We start from the raw sequence: 19,027 nt of genomic DNA, 5'->3' as shown, positions 1-19,027 counted from the left end.
TGCACCAACCCAAAAAACCTCCCTCCCCCATTTACACTCATTCACACTCATTCACACAAAAGGGTTGTTTCTTTCTGTTATTAAAATTCTGGTTCCTACATTATATATCAATATATATCAATACAGTCTGCAAGGGATACAGTCCGTAAGCGCACATGATTGTGCGTGCTGCTGGTCCACTAATAGTACTAACCTTTAACAGTTAATTTTACTCATTTTCATTAATTACTAGTTTTTATGTAACTGTTTTTATATTGTTTGACTTTCTTTTTTATTCAAGAAAATGTTTTTAATTTATTTATCTTATTTTATTATATTTTATTTTTTTAAAAGTACCTTATCTTCACCATACCTGGTTGTCCAAATTAGGCATAATAATGTGTTAATTCCACGGCCGTATATATCGGTATCGGTTGATATCGGTATCTGTAATTAAAGAGTTGGACAATATCGGAATATCGGATATCGGCAAAAAGCCACTATCGGACATCCCTAATATTAACTATTTATTGTTCAAACCACAATGGTCGTCGTCTCGCATACTGTAGCTCAGACCTATTTCCTCTTCCTGTCTGCAGCGCTAAGACTTCTGGGTAATGTAGAAATCCCAAAAACCAGGGAAGTTGGCACGTTGTGTAAATTGTAAATAAAAACAGAATACAATGATTTGAAAATCTTTTTCAACCTATATTCAATTGAATAGACTGCAAAGACAAGATACTTAACGTTCAAACTGGTAAACGTTGTTGCTTTTTGCAAATATTAGCTCATTTGGAATTTGTTGCCTGCAACATGTTTAAAAAAAGCCGGCACAAGTGACAAAAAAAACTGAGAATGTTGAGGAATGCTCATCAAACACTTATTTGGAACATCCCACAGGTGAACAGGCTAATTGGGAACTGGTGGGTGCCATGATTGGACGGCGTGGCGAAGTTGGTAGAGTGGCCGTGCCAGCAATCGGAGGGTTGCTGGGGTTCAATCCCCACCTTCTACCATCCTAGTCACGTCCGTTGTGTCCTTGGGCAAGACACTTCACCCTTGCTCCTGATGAGTGCTGGTTAGCGCCTTGCATGGCAGCTCCCGCCATCAGTGTGTGAATGTGTGTGTGAATGGGTGAATGTGGAAATAGTGTCAAAGCACTTTGAGTACCTTGAAGGTAGAAAAGCGCTATACAAGTATAACCCATTTATCATGTATTTATTTATTTATAAAAGCAGCGTCCATGAAATGCTCGGTCATTCACAAACAAGGATGGGGCGAGGGTCACCACTTTGTGAACAAATGTGTTCGCAAATTTAAGAACAACATTTCTCAACGAGCTATTACAAGGAATTTTGGTTATTTCACCATCTAAGGCCAGTAATATAATCAAAAGGTTCAGGGAATCTGGAGAAAGGCTGAAAACCAACATTGACCTGAGATCCCTCAGGCGGTACTGCATTAAAACGCGACATTAGTGTTTAAAGGATATCACCCCATGGGCTCAAGAACACTTCAGAAAACCACTGTCAGTAACTACAGTTGGTCGCTACATCTGTAAGTGCAAGTTAAAACTACTATGCAGAGCGAAAGCCATTTATCAACAACACCCAGAAACGTCGCCGGCTTCGCTGGGCCCGAGCTCATCTAAGATGGACTGATGCAAAGTGGAAAAGTGTTCTGTGGTCTGACGAGTCCACATTTCAAATTGTTTTTGGAAATTGTGGACGTCGTGTCCTCTGGACCAAAGAGGAAAAGAACCATCCGGACTGTAATAGGCGCAAAGTTCAAAAGCCAGCATCTCTGCTGGTATGGGGGTGTATTAGTGCCCAAGGAATGGGTAACTTACACATCTGTGAAGGCACCATTAACGCTGAAAGGTACTCACTGGTTTTGGGTTTTGTAGTAAATAAGCATGTGTGCATCTTAGTTTACATGTATTTATATATTTATTTATTCAAATTAAAAGAGGCCCTATTATGCAAAACAGGGTTTTCTTACCTATAGGTACCTGCTATATATGTCCCAAAAATGAGTAAAACATCAGTACAGTATTTTTTTATCCCGGTTTCTGTTGAAATACTGTGATCTTTTAGGGTGGTTGCAAGGACCACTTAAAGCGTTGATAACAAAACCATAAAAATGACAACACTATTTAAAATTCTCTAACCTTTTGCAGCAAATTTCTGAAAAAGCCACCACGAATGCAGGCATTTTAGACTGCAACAATCCCAACAAAAGTGTAACGATCGGGTCACATGGTGATGCGGAGGTCGTTCTCCCAAGATGCAGACAGAACCCTCCGGATGAAGCGTGCAGGTAGGAAATGATTTATTGGTATTAGGGATGCCCGATAATATCGGACTGCCGATAATATCGGACTGCCGATTTTATCGGCCGATAAATGCTTTAAAATGTAATTTCAGAAATTATCGGTATCTGTTTCAAAAAGTAACATTTATGACTTTTTAAAACGCCGCTTTGTACACAGACGTAGGGAGAAGTACAGAGCCCCAATAAACCTTAAAGGCACTGCCTTTGCGTGCCGGCCCAGTCACATAATATCTACGGCTTTTCACACACGTAAGTGTATGCAAGGCATACTTGGTCAACAGCCATACAGGTCACACTGAGGGTGACCGTATAAACAACTTTAACACTGTTACTGTGGAGTTAAAAACTCAGAAGTGTCAGTAATCCATGCCCTACATGGTCAAAATCATTGCAAACTACAATTCCCAGAATGCCAAGGTAAAATGGCCACCAAAATTACTGATTGAAGGCACCTGAAAAGGAAGGAGCTTCAGTCACTCATTCCCCGAACAAACGACATGGAAGGAAGAACAGCCAGCAGCCACAACCGCAAGATCCACTCAAGTTTCTCCAAACACACCAATGGTCGGTGAATATGCTTCATTTGATGACGATCGAAATGCTTTGTTTGATATGCTTAACTTGAACCTGCAAGCTTGTTAATTTGCTTACTGAACTATCCTAATTTGTTTGTTCAAACAGCTGGGTTCAAGTTGAATTACTGCATTACATTTTGAGCATTGATTGCATACAGTGTTTGACCAGTTTAAAGCTCACGTAAAAGTTTAAAGCTTAAGTTAAAATGTTAAAATGGTTTAAGCTTAAGTTAAAATAGCAAATGGTTAAAGGCCTACTGAAACCCACTACTACCGACCACGCAGTCTGATAGTTTATATATCAATGATGAAATCTTAACATTGCAACACATGCCAATACGGCCGGGTTAACTTATAAAGTGCAATTTTAAATTTCCCGGGAAACTTCCGCTTGAAAACGTCTCTGTGTGATGACGTTTGCGCGTGACGTCACGACGGCAACGGAAGTATTCGGACCCAATGTGTCACCATACAATCTGCTCTGTTTTCATCGAAAAATTCCACAGTATTCTGGACATCTGTGTTGGTGAATCTTTTGCAATTTGTTTAATGAACAATGGAGACTGCAAAAAAGAAAGTTGTTGGTGGGATCGGTGTATTAGCTGCGGACTACAGCAACACAGACAGGAGGACAGAGATGGATAGCAGACGCGTTAGCGGCCAAACTCACCTTAACTTCCTCCGTCTCGCCGACCGCATCTGTGATCGGGTGAAGTCCTTCGTCGCACCGTCGATCGCTGGAACGCAGGTGAGCACGGGTGTTGATGAGCAGATGAGGGCTGGCTGGTGTAGGTGGATAGCTAATGTTTTTAGCATAGCTCTGTGAGGTCCGGTTGATAAGTTAGCTTTAATGGCGTCGTTAGCAACACAGCATTGTTAAGCTTCGCCAAGCTGGAAATTATTAACCGTGTAGTTACATGTCCATGGTTTAATAGTATTATTGATCTTCTGTCTATCCTTCCAGTCAGGGATTTATTTATTTTGTTTCTATCTGCATTCAAGCCCGATGCTATCACGTTAGCTCAGAAGCTAAAGAGCTTCGCCGATGTATTGTCGTGGAGATAAAAGTCACTGTGAATGTCCATTTCGCGTTCTCGACTCTCATTTTCAAGAGGATATAGTATCCGAGGTGGTTTAAAATACAAATCTGTGATCCACAATAGAAAAAGGAGAGTGTGTGGAATCCAATGAGACCTTGTACCTAAGTTACAGTCAGAGCGAAAAAAGATACACCCTGCACTGCCTCTCTAGTTTTTCACTCTAACGTTCCTCATCCACGAATCTTTCATCCTCGCTCAAATCAATGGGGTAATCGTCGCTTTCTCGGTCCGAATCTCTCTCGCTCCATTGTAAACAACGGGGAAATGTGAGGAATCCTATCTCCTGCGACGTCACGCTACTTCCGGTATAGGCAAGGCTTTTTTTTATCAGCGACCAAAAGTTGCGAACTTTATCGTCGTTGTTCTATACTAAATCCTTTCAGCAAAAAATGGCAATATCACGAAATGATCAAGTATGAGACATAGAATGGATCTGCTATCCCCGTTTGAATAAAATAAAATCATTTCAGTAGGCCTTTAAAGTTAAAAGGTTTAAAGTCAAAGCTTATGGTTTAATGTTTAAAGTTAGAAGTACAATAGATTAATGCAAAGTTAAAGGATACATTCATGTTTAACTCTTGCTAAAAGTTAAAACATTATTATATAGAAAGTTTAAAACATTATTCATAGGTTTAGAAGCATTTGTGAAACATTGTTTGAAACTACCTGTGTAACCAGAAACATCTCCGTTTCTGTGGTTTAAAGGTTTACAACCTGCTGATAATTTTGAAGACGAACTAAAATTAAACCAACAAAGCTTCAAGTTGGAAAAAATGAAAGTTGATCAATTGGAAATCGTGAGTTGTCTGTGGGTCCTTTTTGGAGTAGAAGGGTGGAACTTAACAGTTACAAATATGCGCCACACTGTGAACCCACACCAAACAAGAATGACAAACACATTTCGGGGGAACATCCGCCCCTTAACACAACATAAACACTACAGAACAAATACCCAGAACCCCAGCTCTAACACTTTCGGGACGCTACAATATACCCCCCCCCCCCTCCACCATAAACCCCGCCCACCTCAACCTCCTCATGCTCTCTCAGGGAGAGCATGTCCCAAATTCCAAGCTGCTGTTTTGAGGCATGTTAAAAAAAATAATACACTTTGTGACTTCAATAATAAATATGGCATTTTTTTCCATAACCTGAGTTGATTTATTTTGGAAAACCTTGTTACATTGTTTAATGCATCCAGCGGGGCATCACAACAAAATTAGGCATAATAATGTGTTAATTCCACGACTGTATATATCGGTATCGGCTGATATCGGTATCGGTAATTAAGAGTTGGACAATATCGGAATATCGGATATCGGCAAAAAAGCCATTATCGGACATCTCTAATTGGTATGAATCATGTAGGAACAAACAAAAGCATGCCAATAGCACGGGAGTTGCTTGTAGCAAACTAGGAAGCCAGACGGTGCGTGGCGAGCAACGTGAATAAATAGCTCTCCGATTAGTGCCTGGTAGCAGGTGAGCATCGCAGACACTAATCAGAGGCAGCTGCAACCAATCAGCACCCATGGTAACTGAAACACAAACCCAAGGGTGCAGAAAACAGAACTGAGGTAGTCAAAACTAAGACGAAAACATGATCCGGGCAACGGATCATAACAAAAAGCCTGCGAAATCCTGGAGGGACTGCATAGTGCTGTGCGAACAGTACTTCAAACAAAACATTGTCAAAAACAAAGATGGCGCCTACTCGACTTCCAGGCGTGATCCGGCTCCATGATGAATGTCGCCGTAGCGACGCCTGAAATAAAAGTTAATGGCGGCCATTCATCTGTTCTGACAAAAAAAAATACATACAGTATGTTTTCTCTTGTTTAATGGACTTTTCTCCTGGAAAGTGCAGCTCATATTTCCATACAGTAATGCCCCCGATCAGTATCACTTGTCCGCACCTTGACATTGATGTGTTACGTCGTCGGCGGGGTGAAAATGGCCTGGCCGACGTTGCTTAATCAAGTGTGATATGAGAAAAAGGGATCGGCCGATCAATAACAGTCGCGTGTGCTAATGTCGCAGAGCGATAAAAAAGCCTGAAGCTGTTTGGGTGATTGACCTCGGAGGGCATGTTGTCAACAAAATGCAAACAGCATCAACAAAAGTGCGCCTGTCGGGGGTTTATATCGCACGTTTACAACAACAACACGGCCAGCTATCGGTTCATCTTTTCAATTTTCAGCTTGTACAGATAGCATGTACGCTACACATTGTCAGCGCCCTGGCGTATGTTCCATTTCACGTCCACATTCTCCCGCCATAGCCTGACCGTGACACAGCCCCAGATAGCGGGCTGTCATCAACCGACAAATGTCACCCGCGAACCGATATCGATCAGCTATAATAACCTCGCCGAGTCGTTCTGACATGGAGCTTCTCCCCCTGCTCGCTCGTACTGTACTGTGAGCGCGCGAGCTGGCTCCGGGACGGAGAAGCGTCAAGGAAAATGCGAGTCAGGACGGACAAACGGTGTGAGCGTTAATAGAAGTCACAATCGCGTCAATCAGTGAATCACGGTTGAATTAGATAACTCGTACATTCAGTCCCGGTCATTGTTCGGATATTACTTTAAAAAGGTAATGCATTACAGTTACTCGTTACTTCCCCAAAAAAGTATTTCAATTACTGACTGAATTATTATTAATAACATGGGGAATTAATTATTGCGTTACCTTTTTTAACTTTGATATACCTGGTGTATGCAATTGAGCGATGTTTCATGAGAGAAGAGTGCGAGAGTGTGTAAATTGGTTATGTAACGACGTTTTTCTAAATACCTTTGTCTAGCAGAGTAAGATGCTGATTCAGCCTCGAGAATTTCCTGCTTTCAAAAAATAGTTATAATTAAAGCTGCAAGCAGCGTTGGACGGGTCCGCATTTTGGCAGGTGCTAGTCCTAGGTGTCCCAATACTTTTGTCCAGTGGTAGTCCTGAGTGAGACCTACATAGAGGTTTTTGTTTCGTGTCTCTACGATATTCGTACTGGGAGTTAGTGGAAGTTGTGTTTTTTTCCTAGGTGCTGCAGCACAGTGGTTCTTTTCTTTGAAGGCTCGTAAAATCAAAACCGTAGCACTTATTAAAACGCTTTCGCCAACTTTTAATCAGAAGGGTTCAATCTCTCTCCTGTAGCAGTTTGACGCCAAAACGACAAACGCGCTCAGAGGAGATAATGTTTGATGTTTGGTGACCGCTTTTAAAAAAAAAAGTGTTTTGAAGTGGGGATATCAAACTTCCTGTTGATTTTTGCTGAAGGATGTCAATCTATGAAATGTAGGTCTAAGTGAGACCTACGTAGAGCTTTTTGTTTCATGTCTCTAAAACGTTCCTACCGGAAGTTACAAGCAGTTTTGTCTGTGTTTTCCTCTGAGAAGCAGTTTTGTCTCTGTTTTATTCAAAAATTGCGCTAGAGCGCAATTTTGAGTTTTGGGGTTCGGTTTTTTTTTTAGATCGCAATTTCCACCAGTCCCAATGTGTGTAAAAATTTTGGTGAGTTTTGAAGTATTTTAAGGGGGTCAAATTACAGCTCAAAGAGGCACAAATTAGTGTTTTTAGTCATTTTTTGTGTTGAAGGGGAAATTGCCAACTTCCTGTTGGTTTTTGCCCAAGGATGTGAAATTATGAATTGTACGCCTACATACAGGTTTTTCTTTCATGTCTCTACGACCTTCCTAGTGGGAGTTACAGGCAGTTTGTTTTTGTTTTTTTCCTAGGGGGCGCTAGAGCGCAATTTTGATTTTTGGGGTTTGGTTTTTTTTACTAAAGTGTGCTGTCCCAGTTTTTGTATGTGTGTATAAAATTTGGTGAGTTTTGAAGCATGTTAAGGGGGGCAAAGTAGTGCGCAAAGCTGCGGAATAATAATCAAGCCTACAATTTCAATAGGTTCCTTTGTACAGGGTACATGCGAACCCTAAAAAGGCAAAATCCACTATCACATTGTAGGGAGGAATATTCTGTTGCGACACATTTAGCTTCTTTCCCAGCAGAGAAGGAGTTAATAAGCGGGCCCTTTCATACCCGTCGTGGAAGTAAACCTGATTGGTCAGGGTTCCCGCTCTCATTCCAGGGCGACTGCATCATCGTTACGTGGCGCTGCTGCCTCCCATACGCATTCCTGAGAGGTGCGGCGTATAATCCTGGACCGCTGGAATCCAATTACAGCATTTTCTACAGAGGCTGCACACATTCTGCACTAAAATCACTCAAATTAATCGATATGCACCACTAGTGCATGGCTGATGAGGGGCCATGTGCAGTGCACGTCATGCGTGGAGCACAGGCCGACGCCCCCTTCTTGCAAGACGCAATAAATATGGACGTCACGTTTGCATCTGACATACAAGTACAGCATGGAAGAATTCTACACACTAGCATTGGGAAGATACAGGAAGTGAGGAGAAATGTGGAGTTACGATGCGATACCATGTGATGCTGTACGGTACAGGACAAGTGACGACGATGCGCGACACAATACGATTCCGTGGGATTTAGATGTGATGTAGTACACTTAAAATGTGGTAATGTGGTACGATACCATACAATACGATCCATGTCGAGTGATATGATTCGATTCATTCCATCTTAGTCAGTTTTATTGTATCGAATCTGAATCAAAGTGAACTGATATCGGAATCGGAGTTGACCCAATCATCTTATATCACATTAGAATTGTAATTGGAGTGATTTAACTCGTATCAAACGGGTATCACCGAAGTGAATGATATTTCAACAGATCATACCGTATCACATCTTAATTGAATCATATCCTATACTGCACATTGTTTTGTATTGTACTGTATCACATCTTATTTGGAGTGAATCATATTTATATTGGATCACTTAATGCTATGACTAAATTGTGTTGTATCATGTTGTATCGCAGTGTATGTCATCTTCCTTGGTGTGAATCATATTGTTTTTATCATACTGTATTGCACCGTAATTGGAGTGAATATATTGAATAACATCATATGGATACATTGTTTCAAATTGTGCCATATATTGTCCTGTTTTGTATCGTGCTGTATCGCACCTTAAAAGGAATTAATCAAATATAGTATCACCTTATACAAACCCCGTTTCCATATGAGTTGGGAAATTGTGCTAGATGTAAATATAAACGGAATACAATGATTTGCAAATCCTTATCAACCCATATTCAATTGAATATGCTACAAAGACAACATATTTGATGTTTAAACTGATAAACTTTTTTTTTTTGTGCAAATAATTATTAACTTTAGAATTTGATGCCTGCAACACATGACAAAGAAGTTGGGAAAGGTGGCAATAAATACTGATAAAGTTGAGGAATGCTCATCAAACACTTATTTGGAACATCCCACAGGTGAACAGGCAAATTGGGAACAGGTGGGTGCCATGATTGGGTGTAAAAGTAGATTCCATGAAATGCTCAGTCATTCACAAACAAGGATGGGGCGAGGGTCACCACTTTGTCAACAAATGCGTGAGCAAATTGTTGAACAGTTTAAGAAAAACCTTTCTCAACCAGCTATTGCAAGGAATTTAGGGATTTCACCATCTACGGTCCGTAATATCATCAAAGGGTTCAGAGAATCTGGAGAAATCACTGCACGTAAGCAGCTAAGCCCGTGACCTTCGATTCCTCAGGCTGTACTGCATCAACAAGCGACATCAGTGTGTAAAGGATATCACCACATAGGCTCAGGAACACTTCAGAAACCCACTGTCAGTAACTACAGTCGGTCGCTACATCTGTAAGTGCAATTTAAAATTCTCCTATGCAAGGCGAAAACCGTTTATCAACAACACCCAGAAACGCCGTCGGCTTCGCTGGGCCTGAGCTCATCTAAGATGGACTGATGCGAAGTGGAAAAGTGTTCTGTGGTCTGATGAGTCCACATTTCAAATTGTTTTTGGAAACTGTGGACGTTGTGTCCTCTGGACCAAGAGGAAAAGAACCATCCGGCATGTTATAGGCGCAAAGTTGAAAAACCAGCATCTGTGATAGTATGGGGGTGTATTAGTGCCCAAGACATGGGTAACTTACACATCTGTGAAGGCGCCATTAATGCTGAAAGGTACATACAGGTTTTGGAGCAACATATGTTGCCATCCAAGCAACGTTACCATGGACGCCCCTGCTTATTTCAGCAAGACAATGCCAAGCCACGTGTTACATCAACGTGGCTTCATAGTAAAAGAGTGCGGGTACTAGACTGGCCTGCCTGTAGTCCAGACCTGTCTCCCAGTGAAAATGTGTGGCGCATTATGAAGCCTAAAATACCACAACGGAGACCCCCGGACTGTTGAACAACTTAAGCTGTACATCAAGCAATAATGGGAAAGAATTTCACCTGAGAAGCTTAAAAAATGTGTCTCCTCAGTTCCCAAACTTTTACTGAGTTTTGTTAAAAGGAAAGGCCATGTAACACAGTGGTGAACATGCGCTTTCCCAACTACTTTGGCACGTGTTGCAGCCATGAAATTCTAAGTTATTATTATTTGCAAAAAATAAATACAATTTATGAGTTTGAACATCAAATGTGTTGTCTTTGTAGTGCATTCAATTGAATATGGGTTGAAAAGGATTTGCAAATCATTGTATTCCGTTTATATTTACATCTAACACAATTTACCAACTCATATGGAAACGGGGTTTGTACTACTCATAAATTGTATTTTCATATCGTACTGATCGTATCACATCTTAGGTGGAGAGAATCATATCACTCTGGATCATTTCCTACTATGACTAAATTGTGTTGTATCGTGTTGTCTTACATTGTATTGCAGTGCATCTCATCTTTCTCGTGGTAAGTTGTATCATTTCTTATCATACTGTATCACATCTTAATTGGAGTAAATTATATATCGTAATGTATCACATCATACGACAAGTAACTTGTGTTGTATCGCATCTATGGTGGAGTACATCATATTTGTATCATATCGCATCACCGTGGCACATTTTAATTGGATAGAATCCTATCGTACTCTAGCGGATTGAATCGTATCGTACCACAACAAATCCTAATTGTAGTGAATCTTATTGTACTGTATCGCATCTCAATTGAACTGAATCTTATGGTACCATATCGGATTGAATATTATTGCATGGTATCATATTGAATCTTAATGTACCATATCACATTTTAATTGGACTGAATCTTACTCTATCACAACTTGAGCGACTAAATCTAATCGTACCGTATCGGATTGAATCTTATCGTATCACAGCTTGATCAGGTTGAATCTTATTGTACCGTATCACATCTTAATTGGAGTTAATGTTATAGTATCATGTCGCAGTGTAAAACAACTTAATTGAATGAAATTGTCTTTTCCTGTACCACATCTTAATTGTCGAGGGCATCGTCATATGTGTGAGAATAATTGTATCGAAGTTATCACAAAACTTTGTGTTTCAATGAGTTCCCGGCGAGCAAACAAAAGCTGTCTTTGATCTTACCAATCAAAATTGTTGCAAAACTCCACTGTGTAGGATGGGACGCGACATGAAGGTGTCAGTTTCTTTGATGTATTGTAATCCACAGGAAGATGTTGTCTTGACCCGAGATCTACAAAGCGGAGAGGAAGCAGGACTGTTTTGTAACCAAAGGCGAAGGCTGTTTACGACCCCCCCTTCCTTTAAAAACAGCTGTTGCCATGTAATCAGGGAAAGTCCAAATAAAAGAGGAGGCGTACGATCTTTCGTCAAAGCGTGGTGGAAGACTGTACAAAGAGTACAGCCCAGACATTTCTCCTCAATTGAGCTAAATTTAATTATGTCTCTGTTTAATTCCTTGCTTCTTTGTCTGTTTAATAGACGTCATCAGTGTTTGAACCTGACAATGCGTCGTAAATGTATCGGTGTGCCGTTGTTGGTATAAAGTGATAGCAACACAAATATCCCTGCACATAATTAGTACCTTCAGGTTTTGTCGTATTATTTTAATACCTGAGTACCTGTACTGTAAGCAGTATTTAGAGCAGCCCAATCAAACCCACACTATATTCAAACATCATCATGATGCTGATAAGCAATCACTTGCAGCTGTTAGTGATTCCGTCACGCTTAGACGAGATGTCACGGCCGCATAAACAGGATGATTGTTTGGCGGGATGCTGCGCTCGGACTATCCTGGAGGTCAGTGACGGGACCAACGTCAAGTCATGCTGCAGTTTGTGTGTTAATTAGCTGCAGCCTTGTCGTCGTCGTCGCTCTAAGAATGCTCGTCCCCGAGTGCAGCGGTTCTCAAACTTTTTTCACCAAGTGCCGCCTCAGAAAACGCTCTCCGAGCACCGCCATAATGACCGACATTAAAATAGAGTAGCGTGGTAGGCCTAAGTATTCATTAAAAACCAGGCAGTGGTTTTACTTAACACGTATATTTGTGGCCACTGTAGCATTACACACAGTTTGAACAGTAACACTGTGTTTGAATATAGGAAAATAAAACACTGTACTTTAATCAAGTGGTTCTTTGGCGTACCACAAGATGCGGTATGAAAATCACTGCCCCGGTAAATAAACCCAGCTTGTTGTTAGTTGATAAAGGTGGAAGTTAGGTCAGCCAATTGACGCAAATTCCACAAATCAAATTTATGTGCAGCTTTGTAATTTTTTTCAAATTTGTGTGCAATCATTGTAATTTACAGCAATCTAATTAGTCCCTGGCTCCTGTTTGAATGTGTAGGACTCATCAAATGTGACAAAGCATTATTTGTTTCCTGTGTAGTCAACGCAAGCATAGCAACAATACCTCAACTTATTTTTATGAACTCATATTTTCTTCAATGTCAGACCATATTCCCGTAATGTAGTTAAGGATAAGTACCATTCGCATTTGAACCGATAGTGGTACCAATTTCCAGTACTTTTCCGTGGTTTAATATATATCATTTGTTTTTGATAATACAATCGTATTCTTTATTGCAACTTTAAATAAAAGAGCTGATTTTGATAACTGCTGTCCATACAAAGCTAGCCTTAAATGTTAGCATGCTTACATAAAAATACTTACACTTAGCATGATAACAGTGAGCATGGTTTCAGAAATAGAGAAAAAAAGTGTAAAATTAAATGAAAAAGTTAGCATGCTGAAGTTAGCTAGCTAGCATGCTATCGTTTGCATGCTAAAAGTTAACAAGTGTCACATAGCAAGTTATATGACTCTGGGGTCCCCTCCCCAGCGTTTACCTGTTTTTGTCACCTTTTTTGTAAGGGGCGCCGGAAGTTGGCAGACCCGTCAGCGATCCTGTTCTGTCTCCTTGTAATGTTTGTCTGACCTTGAATGGGATTGTGCTGAAAATCTTAATTTCCCCTCAGGGATTAATAAACTACTTCTAATGTTGATTATATCTTGTTTTATTACGCATTTATGAGTCTTTTAAAGTATAAAGTTAAGTTGCAATGACAGTTGCAAGTCCTAAAAGTCAGATAGTGTATAGTTTATGGTATGTCGGTCAGTCAGTTCAGTCTTTGCTGAATCTAGTCTTTTGTTGCGCCCTAATAAATGTTAATACTGTAAGTATTGTACTTATCACTCACCAGCTGTTTTGTTTTAACGTGCATTTTAGTCGTAGTTTTCACTAACAAATTCAGAGGTGTTGAAATCAGCATGTAAAATCACTCATGCTAATCAGTAGCCTATCAATAGCAAAGTCAATGTATATTAGCATCAAGCTAGTGCAGTTTTGGAAAAGTGGAGCCTTACTTGTCTTACATTTGTGGGTTTTTTGAGCAAATTCCGTTGAGACAAATTGTTGTACATTCTTGGGTAGCAGGTTATGTTTTGCTTTGTTAATCGTTTAGTTTTAGCTGTTTCAATATTTTGACTGAGCAGTTTTGGTCCCAGTATTGATCCCTGGGGTATGCCACAAGATATATTTTGAGCCTTATACATGTTTTGCCTAGCTTCACGTATTGCTTTCTGTTGGTTAAGCAGTCTCTTACTTAGTTTAAGACCAATATTCTGATGCCATACTGTTCTTTTGTGTTGATTAAGATATTGTGATTACCGTATTTTTCGGAGTATAAGTCGCACCTGCCGAAAATGCATAATAAAGAAGGAATAAAACATATATAAGTCGCACTGGAGTATAAGTCGCATTGTTTGGGGAAATGTATTTGATAAAACCCAACACCAAGAATAGACATTTGAAAGGCAATTTAAAATAAATAAAGAATAGTGAACAACAGGCTGAATAAGTGTACGTTATATGACACATAAATAACCAACTGAGAACGTGCCTGGTATGTTAACGTAACATATTATGGTAAGAGTCATTCAAATAACTATAACATATAGAACATGCTATACGTTTACCAAACAATCTGTCACTCCTAATCGCTAAATCCCATGCAATCTTATACGTCTAGTCTCTTACGTGAATGAGCTAAATACAATTATTTGATATTTTACGGTAATGTGTTAATAATTTCACACCAGTCACACCTGAGTATAAGTCGCACCCCCGGCCAAACTATGAAAAAAACTGCGACATATAGTCCGAAAAATACGGTAATTGTTTCAAAGATTGAGTAAAACAATTTCTTAATTATTGCTTTAATTTTCGTAAAATGAAAATATGGCTTTGTAGTCGCCGACATTGAAAATCAATTGTTGTATTTGTGAAAAGAGGGAGCAGATATACGTTTTTTAGCTTCTTTCTGCTCCTTTTCATTCATAATGTATTTCAATGCTATGTTGATTGTTTTATTTTTATTTTATTCCTTTGATTTTTTATGAATGAAATAAATAAATTAACTGAACTGAACAAAGCCGCAATCGCAAAGAATGACAAAAAAAAGCCCGCAAAATCCTAGAAGGGACTGAATTTCATGTTTTAAAGCCTAACAATTCAGATAAAGTATATCATTTTCGGTAAGTCGATAAGTTTCAACATCTCTCTTTTTCAGACTGCCCTGGTGTCGCATCTCAACCGATTTCATCCATGATTTCTACGCTAATGGCAACTATGACCGATTAGTACGGTAAGAGCACAGTGTTGATGTTGGGATAAGATCAAATTCAAGAGCAAATTCTGTTGAGACAAATTGCTGTACATTCTTGGGTAGCAAGTAATGTTTTGCTTTGTAAATCATTTTGTTTCAGCTGTTTCAATCATTTAATTTAGATCTTTTGATTACACAGTTTTTGTCCCAGGATTGATCCCTGGGGTACGAACACATGTTTTCTCCTAGCTTCACGTATTGCTTTCTGTTGGTATAGTTTCAAAACCGCAAACAATCACAAAAAAACACTGAAGGGACTGATTTATCGTTTTAAAGCCTGACAAGTCCGATAAAGTTCACTGTTTTTGATAAATCACACGTGCAATATTTCTCTTTTTTAGACTGCCCCCATCTCAACAGATATAATCCGTGAGTTCTACGGCAACTACGACCGATTCACCAAGTACGGTAAGAGACCAGCGTTGATGTTTGGATAAAATCATCAAACTAAAGTACAACTAATTTTGCATTAATTATCGGACATTTGAGAGTTCATGTACATGAGTAAACATATTGCGGGTTACGGTCATTTTTCCGTAAGGTTGTAATTGTCCTCTTTTGTTAAGAAGAATTGTTGTACATTCTTGGGTAGCAGGTTATGTTTTGCTTTTGTAAATAATTTTGTTTCAGCTGTTTCAATCATTTAATTTCAATCTTTTGATTGCACAGTTGTAGTCCCCGTATTGATCCCTGGGGTACGCCACAAGATATATTTTGAGCCGTACACATGTTTCAGCAAGCTTCACGTATTGCTTTCTCTTACTTAGTTCAAGACCAACCCTCTGATGCCTTACCGTTCTGATTTGTTAATTACGATTATATGATTAATTGTTTCAAAGCCGCAAACAATCACAAAAAACCCTGAGGGGACGGATTTTCTTGTTTTAAAGCCTGAAAATTACGATAAAGTTAATTGTTTTTGATAAATCACACATGTAATCTCTCTCTTTTTTAGACTGCCCCCATCTCTACAGATTTAATCCGTGAGTTCTACGACAGATTCGCTAAGTACGGTAAGAGACCAGCGTTGATGTTGCTGACATTTGAGAATTCATGTTCATGAGTAAACATATTGCGGGTTACGGTCATTTTTCCGTAAGGTTGTAATTGTTTTCTTTTGTTGAGAAGAGTTGTTGTACATTCTTAGGTAGCAGTTTTTTTTTACTTTGTAAATCACTTTGTTTTAGCTGTTTCAATCATTTAATTTCAATCTTTTGATTGAACAGTTTTGGTCCCAGTATTGATCCCCGGTGTATGCCACAAGATATATTTTGAGCCGTATACATGTTTCGCCAACCTTCACATATTGCTTTCTCTTACTTAGTTCAAAACAAACCCTCTGATGCCTTACCGTTCTGATTTGTTAATTACGATTATATGATTAATTGTTTCAAAGCCGCAAACAATCACAAAAAACCCTGAGGGGACTGATTTTCTTGTTTTAAAGACTGAAATTTCCGATAAAGTTAATTGTTTTTGATAAATCACATGCAATCTCTCTCTTTTTTTAGACTGCCCCCATCTCTACAGATTGAATCCGTGAGTTCTACGGCAACTACGACCGATTCGCCAAGTACGGTAAGAGCACCTCGTTGATGTTGGAATAAGATTCTCAAACTAAGGTAGGAATGATTTTGCATTAATTATCTGACATTTGAGAGTTCATGTTCATGAGTAAACATACTGCGGGCTACGGTCATTATTCCGTAAGGTTGTAATTGGCCTCTTTTGAGAAGAATTGTTGCACATTATTGGGTAACTGGTTATGTTTTGCTTTGTAAATATTTTTGTTTTAGCTGTTTCAATCATTTAATTTCAATATTTTGATTGAACAGTTGTGGTCCCAGTATTGATCCCTGGGGTACGCCACAAGAGATATATATATATATATATATATATATATATATATATATATATATATATATATATATATATATATATATATATATATATATATATATATATATATATATATATATATATATATTTTTTTTTTTTTTAAGAGCACATCGTTGATGTTGGGATAAGATCATCAAACTAAGGAAGGAATGATTTTGCATTAATTATCTGACATTTGAGAGTTCATGTTCATGAGTAAACATACTGCGGGTTACGGTCATTTTTCCGTAAGGTTGTAATTGGCCTCTTTTGAGAAGAATTGTTGCACATTATTGGGTAACTGGTTATGTTTTGCTTTGTAAATATTTTTGTTTTAGCTGTTTCAATCATTTAATTTCAATATTTTGATTGAACAGTTGTGGTCCCAGTATTGATCCCTGGGGTACGCCACACAATATATATATATATATATATATATATATATATATATATATATATATATATATATATATATATATATATATATACATATTTTTTTTTTAAGAGCACATTGTTGATGTTGGGATAAGATCATCAAACTAAGGTAGGAATGATTTTGCATTAACTATCTGACATTTTCGAGGTCATGTACATGAGGAAACACAGCGGTTTTATTCCAACTGTTTTTTTCTATTGTGCAATATGGTAGTTGTCAGTAGAAGCGATGACAATACCTACCTGACATTTACAGTCCGTAGCGAGCGTGCATGTGCGCGCGTGTGAGCAGCAACAACGTATTTCCAATAGCAATTTGTGTTCAATTAACCCTAGCGGATGGGGAAAAAAAAAAAAAAAAGCAGTCAGTACAGACTAAGTGACTAACCAGCGGCTGAAGTCGCCCAGGCGAAAGCAGCGGATGGCTGACGTTCCCTTACACATCATCGCCGTTCCGCATGATCTATTTGGCATATTAACCCCCCGATGTCCTCCCCGCTTGAACTGCTAATCAGCAATAATGTGGCTAACGTGCACTCCAGGATCTCAGCTCCAATTGATTAATCACCGCTGGTGTTTTGTTTTTTTCCATTTGACTTTAATGAAGTCCTATTTTCCTACCTGACATTTTCTCCTTGGCGCCTCTTTTTTTTTTTTCATATTTACACCGCATCTTTTTTTAAGAGGCGCTACTATTTAACGACTTTTAATGGCGATTAAGCGTCCAGAGATGAGGCAAGGTGAGTCATTAAGGAGCCGGCTTGTAAAAAAATGTGCTTGGAGTTAGAGCCCTCGTGATGACAGTGAGGCGACCTTATTTGCACCTCCGGAGTCGAGTCCAGAGGACAATTAGCAGCAGCTGCTGTTTGTTTGTCTTTTACGTTTAGCCAATACAAACATATTAGGAGTTATTATCGGGCTGAATCAATGTCGCCGTGTCAAAGCTGGAGTCTAAAATGCACTGACAGTGAAAATAAACTCTGCATGGACTCCATGATTCAAACTGGAGGAGACAGCAGGTTTCTAGAAAATGTCCAATGTGCGAGACGTCGGAGCTCGATCGCATGACATCATCTAACCCTGGCCACACAATGAGTCTCATACGCAGACAAAATGTATATTTAAATGTCATGTACACACTTTGAGCAGAACCCAAAACCAGTGAAGTCGGCACGTTGTGTAAATGGTAAATAAAAACAGAATACAATGATTTGCAAATCCTTATCAACTTATATTCAATTGAATAGACTGCAAAGACAAGATGCTTAACGTTCGAACTGAGAATTTTTTTTTTTTTTTTTTTGCAAATAATCATTAACTTAGAATTTAATGGCAGCAACACGTTGCAAAAAAGTTGGCACAGGGGCATTTTTACCACTGTGTTACATGGCCTTTCCTTTTAACAACACTCAGTAAACATTTGGGAACTGAGGAGACACATTTTTGAAACTTTTCAGGTGGAATTCTTTCCCATTCTTGCTTGATGTGCAGCTTAAGTTGTTCAACAGTCCGGGGTCTCTGTTGTGGTATTTTAGGCTTCATAATAAACCACACATTTTCAATGGGAGACAGGTCTGGACTACAGGCAGGCCAATCTAGTACCCGCACTCTTTTACTATGAAGCCACGTTGATGTAACACGTGTCTTGGCATTGTCTTGCTGAAATAAGCAGGGGCGTCCATGGTAACGTTGCTTGGATGGTAACATATG

General features: G+C 39.1%; 1 protein-coding gene and 1 long non-coding RNA gene across 3 annotated transcripts in view; one reads left to right on the top strand and one right to left on the bottom strand.

Moving 5' to 3' along the window:
* Positions 1 to 19,027, bottom strand: part of LOC133629857 (cadherin-12-like) — a 312,919-nt gene that overhangs the window by 189,407 nt on the left and 104,485 nt on the right. The window lies entirely within an intron of this gene.
* LOC133629861 (uncharacterized) overlaps positions 1 to 19,027 on the top strand; it is an 87,603-nt gene that overhangs the window by 31,008 nt on the left and 37,568 nt on the right. For both annotated transcript variants that reach the window (XR_009821137.1, XR_009821138.1), the window contains exons 2-5: positions 14,909 to 14,983; positions 15,346 to 15,412; positions 15,960 to 16,017; positions 16,516 to 16,582. This is a non-coding gene — a long non-coding RNA (uncharacterized LOC133629861). The remainder of the gene's footprint in view (positions 1 to 14,908; positions 14,984 to 15,345; positions 15,413 to 15,959; positions 16,018 to 16,515; positions 16,583 to 19,027) is intronic.

The sequence above is a fragment of the Entelurus aequoreus genome, linkage group LG15, assembly GCF_033978785.1.
Source record: "Entelurus aequoreus isolate RoL-2023_Sb linkage group LG15, RoL_Eaeq_v1.1, whole genome shotgun sequence".
Classification (NCBI taxonomy): Eukaryota; Metazoa; Chordata; class Actinopteri; order Syngnathiformes; family Syngnathidae; genus Entelurus; species Entelurus aequoreus.
Note: the sequence above shows the minus strand (reverse complement) of the source record. Positions and strands in the feature narration are given on the sequence as shown.